This window comes from Xenia sp. Carnegie-2017, unplaced genomic scaffold, assembly GCF_021976095.1.
Source record: "Xenia sp. Carnegie-2017 unplaced genomic scaffold, XeniaSp_v1 HiC_scaffold_19, whole genome shotgun sequence".
NCBI classification, from domain to species: Eukaryota; Metazoa; Cnidaria; class Anthozoa; order Malacalcyonacea; family Xeniidae; genus Xenia; species Xenia sp. Carnegie-2017.
Genome location: NW_025813481.1, coordinates 10,048,739 through 10,054,738, shown reverse-complemented (window position 1 = coordinate 10,054,738; position 6,000 = coordinate 10,048,739). Strand labels below are relative to the sequence as shown.

General features: G+C 34.7%; 1 long non-coding RNA gene across 1 annotated transcript; it reads right to left on the bottom strand.

The window, feature by feature from the left end:
* Positions 1 to 200: 200 nt before the first annotated feature.
* Positions 201 to 3,544, bottom strand: LOC124438303. Its single transcript, XR_006946046.1, has 5 exons — positions 3,234 to 3,544; positions 2,864 to 2,944; positions 2,132 to 2,302; positions 1,684 to 1,864; positions 201 to 230 (listed from the first exon to the last, which is right to left on the bottom strand). It is a non-coding gene; the product is annotated as an uncharacterized LOC124438303 (long non-coding RNA).
* Between the last annotated feature and the right edge of the window lie 2,456 nt (positions 3,545 to 6,000).

The window sequence follows — 6,000 nt, the reverse complement described above, 5'->3', positions numbered from 1 at the left end:
CGTTCGCGTAATACGCTAGCATACCATGAAAACTAACTTCTGGTTTGGGCGACGCTTTGCTAGCAACCTCCTCAACAACTTCAGGACAATTAACGCCAACTGAACTGGTGTCACAAGGCTCAAACGACGATGACCAACCACTAGCCATACCTAACATGTTACCACTAGAGATCTTTCTTGGGTAGATCAAGGTTTAGGAACTACAAACATGGGTTGTGTTGAGCTGAGACCTAAAATAGAGCAAATATGGATACATAATGAAGTGGAGAACAAGAATAGAGGTTAACAATGGATCCAATTAGTCTAAGCAACTAGGTACATTTAAGCAATCCATCTTTTCGATGGTAAACACACGTGTCAAAAAAACTTGATCAAATTACAAAATTCGTGCAATCAAATGGTCGGACATTGTATTGTTTTCATAGAAGAGAGCCAATAAAATAAAAAAATTCTCTTCGGGCATTTGTAAATTCTATTTTTGAAATACAGATAGAATAATTGTAAAGGCAGAAGGTGTAAGAGTGAATAAAAACCGTTTTCCGTCAAATCAAAGGAAAGCTTGAATATGACATGCAATATACAGGCATTAAGTTATGGAGAAAAATAAAAAAACAAATTTCACGTTGTCACGGATATTACGAGTGCCGTAACAAATTGCTGATGAGTTCCATATGCATTTGTCAAAACTAGCTTAAGAAGACAAAGAGCATTCCAAAAATATATGATGGAAAACTTGCTCAGCGCATCTACAAGCACCAATTTCAGAGCTCGCTCTATCACAAATTAATTGAGAATCTGAGCATGCGTTGTCAACTCCACAAACTCTCTAACCTCATAGTAACGACCAACTGGATGTACTTGTACCGATTTTGGAGTAATTAGCTCGCTCAGTCACAAGTTTTAACACAAATCATCTGCGCATGCACAGTCTGCTTGAGCACGCGCAATCAACTTGACCAGATACCCAAGTTCATGGTCGTGGCAACGACCAACTCCATATACTAGCACCAATTTTGAAGTAAATAGCATGCTTAGTAAAAATTTAATAGAGAAATCATCTGCGCATGCGCAGTCTGCTTGAGCATGCGCAATCAACTTGACCAGCTACCTAAGCTCATTGTCATGGCAACAACAACCTGCATCTACTAGCACCAATTTTGAAGTAAATAGCATGATTTGTAACAATTTAATAGAGAAATAATTTGCGCATGCGCTTGAGTATGCGCAGTCCACTCGAGTAGCTGTTCATAGTCATGACAACGACCAACTATACGTATTTGCACTACATTTGTCTCAATTAACTCACTTAATCACTAATTATCAAAGAAATCATCTGCGCATGCGCAGTAACGATAACAATCACCCCACAACTTTCGTACGCCTTTAAATTTTGGTATATATATATATATAAAGCTAAAACTTCATATAGTAGATGTCAACTAGTAGTGGAAGCTGGGTGCGATATAGTATGCAGTGGCTTAGGGGCCCACACTTCGGTGGCGACCGAAGTATGATAGGTTCTGTCTTGCATATGAGCAGAGATTAACCAAGCACTATTTAGTGGTAGAAATGTTACAATTGGTATTAGGAAATGAAAAATAAAATTTAATTATGAAAAATGATACAAAACTAATAATTATTTGTGTGGATATAGTTTATCCTCACAAATTTCAATTGAATCACCTTAATAAGATACAACGTAAATTTCTTAAATCTTCTAGGTATTGCATCTTTCTTTAATCTAGTATTTGCTTTGCTTCTATCAATGAGTTGTCTGAGGAAACACGTGAATACTTGTTCGGATACCAATCCTTACGACGAATTTCCTCAACCAAGAGTTACAACGAGTATTTATTTTCATCAGCTGGAAAACAAATTGGACACAGATACTGTTCATAAATAAACTATTTTTTTGCTTTGTTTTAGTGTATCATGCCAATTCCCTTCATAACAATTCCTGACTCCCTGTTGGACAACACACTGAGCGCAGGTCTTTAATGATGAACCTCCAATTTTTCTCTAATTCACTTTCGTTTTTAGTTAGTTATCAAATAATGAAATGAGTAGTCTAGTTAATAAAAAAAATTTCGAAAGAATATACGTAACCTGCCCTCGCGCGCGATTAACTTACCAATGAAATGACCAAGGATGTTTTCTTTTAAGCACCGAGTGGCTGTCATCACTTCCTTTACTATCACTACGCGCATTCCCCTTTTTTTCTCTAATTTTTTTTCGTTTAGCACAACCAAAAATACAGCATTCAGTTCCTCTAGCTTTAGCCATTCTTAAAGTTATAAATAACCTGAAACAATTTAGGTGCCAATAAATGATAAAAAAAAAGGCCAGTGTAATTTCTTTAAAACATAGAATAGTGCCTTCAATATGCTATAAAATAACTTTGAAAAAGATTGATTTTTTGATTTTTAATTTTCTACGCGAAGAAAATTCTAATCTGTTTTTCAACCACATTTGGTATACTTGTACAAGCCTTCATGTAATGATGACAGCTGAAAAACTTTTCCCCCCACAAATTGCATGAAATGACTATCACTGTGGCAGAAACTTTAAAGAAATTTCCATCTAATATAAAACGTTTGCAAAAGAAATGTTCCTACAGGTTTGTGTGATTATTTTCTTGTGTATTCTGTTGCTTTTCATGCTTGTAAACAAGCTAAAGTTTGCTTGTCAGATTATATTGCAAGGAAGACCAAGAACCCAATTCTCTTCCATGATTGTTGTAGAGCTGCTCCTTATAACCATGCATTATAACTATCAGTAAAATACATAGTTTAAACTAAATAATACATAGTTAAAACAGAATAACCAAGCCAATTTATTCCAACCAAAACAGACTCTAACTGACTTTTGTGAAGGAACTAAGAAATCAGCAGAAAAGACTGTCAACATTTGATGGTTTAGCCAGAACTTTTTCTATGTTAGGAGTCTAAATAAAAATCATATTATTTAAAGAACTAGAGTGCATGGTTCATTCTACAATTGAAAACCACAACACGCACGTACTTAATTCACTGAACCTCACATCACCATATAGTACATAAAGTCTTTTATCCTAAAACCATATTATATTATATTATATTATTTCAAATAGAACCATATTATTTTACAAAGTGCGATAGTCAGTCGAAGCACTTTATGCAATTACACGTATAAAAATATCGTTCATTTAAGACTTATACTTACAATAACATACTGATAAAGCTTTAAAGACTTACCAAATTAAAGTCGTCATTTTCGCATCTGGTAGGAATGTCGATGGTTGACTGCAGCTAGTTTTTACACAACATTTGTCAAGGATCGTTTTTTCAATATTTTCAAGAGATTTTGACAGTACAATCTATGTCATTGTTTCAAACAAGCGTGTTTATACACCAGTAGTTCACTCCTTCGAATTTGCGAATCAACTTTCTCCGCTTTGTGAAGTCGAAACAAAAGAAATTTTTTGTCCAAAATATCCTTCGCATCCTTATAATGTTGCGATGAGAAACTTGTCCGGATTAGAAACGGGTACAAGGCAATATATCGCAAAAGCTAAGATTCTGCAATACAGTGGGTCTCGAACTTCGACTTGAGCAGATTTACTTCCGGATTTCATTTTTGCAATAAGATGCGTTATCCAGTCCATTTCAGATCGGTGATGTTGATGCATGCGTTATCCATTAGTATTTACATATCAATGGTCAAACGTTTAGGAGTTAGCGTTCCAGATATATTTACTTCTATGCTTATAATCTACTCATTGAGTTATATTAAGACTGTCATCGAAATTACTATAAATCATTAGCGCGCGGTCTGTGTCAAAAACATGGCGGATTTTGGTGGACAAAGTCAGCGGAAAGACGCGAGCTCATGATATTAAACTTTTGTCACCCACCCGGATTTGACCACCACGAATGCGAGTAAAGAAAGTATAAAAACTATTTATCCAAACAAAACACTTTTTTAAAATTTTGTCTTTTTAAACAATCTGCACACTTCCGTGGTATGCGGATACCAAAGTAGCGACAGAAAAGGATACATTTCAGGACTGCGGTAAGTAGCATAGTATTGTTTATCATTTAAAGTGTTCAGTAGTTTGACTATTTTGTTTTTAACACGATACTTGACGAGTGTTTCTACTACTAAGTTATAATAATTTAAGTTAAGTTAGTCCATTCTTGTTTGTTCTTTACTTTATCGCTTACCAGATGAGGCAAAGCAGACAATTATTATCGAGTTTCGCATCTATCTTGCATTATGATCATCCTATGTTCTCCTGATGTGAATAGAGTTTACCTCCCAAAAAGGAAGAAGTTGTTCATATTGTTTTTGGAAAGTATGAGAGAAATGTTTAAAACCGAGTTTTGTTGAAATTGATGCAGTGTGCCATGCAAAATTAATGAACACTGTGGTATATGCCTTATAATAAAAATAACTGTATTTAACTGCCTGACTGCTCAATTTGATTGACTGTAGACAATCATAATGGGGTTGCAAATTTGGATTTATGCAAATAGTTTTATAAGTAAAACTTAGTGTTTCTGTAAAGGCTGAAACACACTAGGCAGTCGCTTTAGTCGCGCGTCTAAAACTACCGCTTTGCGTGGTTACTAAGCTAGTAGCGTAGTCGCGTCAGCTAGTCGCTTTGAAAGGTCAACATGTTGAAAACATGTGACTTTGACTTTGACTTTGACTTTGGTCGCTTCAGTCGCTTTACACTGATTGGCCAATAGATACATTTTAACTTCCTAATGCATATCATATTTCCTGTCATAAGCATCATACGAAATTTATAGATTATACCTTGGAAAACGAAGGCAATATATAGTGAATTCACACTGGAATCTTTCAGTTTTTATATGACTTATCAAATAGGGACAATAGGAGCTACAAACTGGAACCCTAATGCACAACCTAAATGCACAGAATAATATTACCCACAATATACGCGTAATGGACTATGATCATATTGGCGTGTTTTAACTGACTTGTTCTCTTTTCTCAACATAGTAGTTTGTACTGAGTAAATATTCATATATTAGTAGCTATAATAAAGGCCAAAATAAAAAGTTTAAGTGATATCTGTATCTGTAACAAACTAAAATCACCGTCATTTTCAATAGACGCCACGGTAAAAGTCCCGATGGTCGCTGCATGTGTGTTTCGAGCGTTCAAGCGACTGACGAGTGCGCATCAATTCGCTTTGGACGCGCCTGAAGCGACTGCCCAGTGTGTTTCAGCCTTAAATGAAGTATTTATTGTTATAGTAAACAGGTAAGTACTTCAAAGCCAAGATAAAAGTGTGTGTTGAACTATGTGCTAAGATTTGCTCATACCTTGAAATTTTGGTTCAACAATAGCTTATGATTATATCATTTATATACATGAAATATTAAACACGTTTCCTCATGTGACAAAACCCATACTTGGTATAATTTCAGGTGATCCAAAAAACTAAAAGGGATGCATTGGTTGCAATGAAAATGAATGTAGAAGAAGCAAAAATAGATGGCAAAGAACTTCTTTGTGTCTTATGAAGGATTAGTAGAAATTAATAGAAAGAATACTCAAAAACACATTTAAATTGCTCATGGTCAAGCAACCTATTCAAAGAAACAAACTCTGTCTTCAACATTTGACCTTTCCAATTATGTTTAGTTAAACTACATTAGTTTCTTCGTCCAAAACACTATTTTAGAGAAACTTGATTTGTAAGTCTTTTGTTAGTATTTTTTTTATCAAGAGATAAAAGGAACAAATTCAAAGGCATGATGTACAATACAAAGATTCATCAAGTTGCTTATCATTTAATTCTCAATTATTAGTTTTTACATACAAATAATTAGTAGTGGTAGCTGTAACTTAATCGGGCATAAAAGAAGAGTAGTAGTGTTTAAAGTAGCAAGCATTTTTGAAAAATTGCATCTTCTTCTTGACATGCATTACATAATCCCAAAAGATTATAAGTAATGCACAATAATACCTGCAGGTTGCTGAACTACC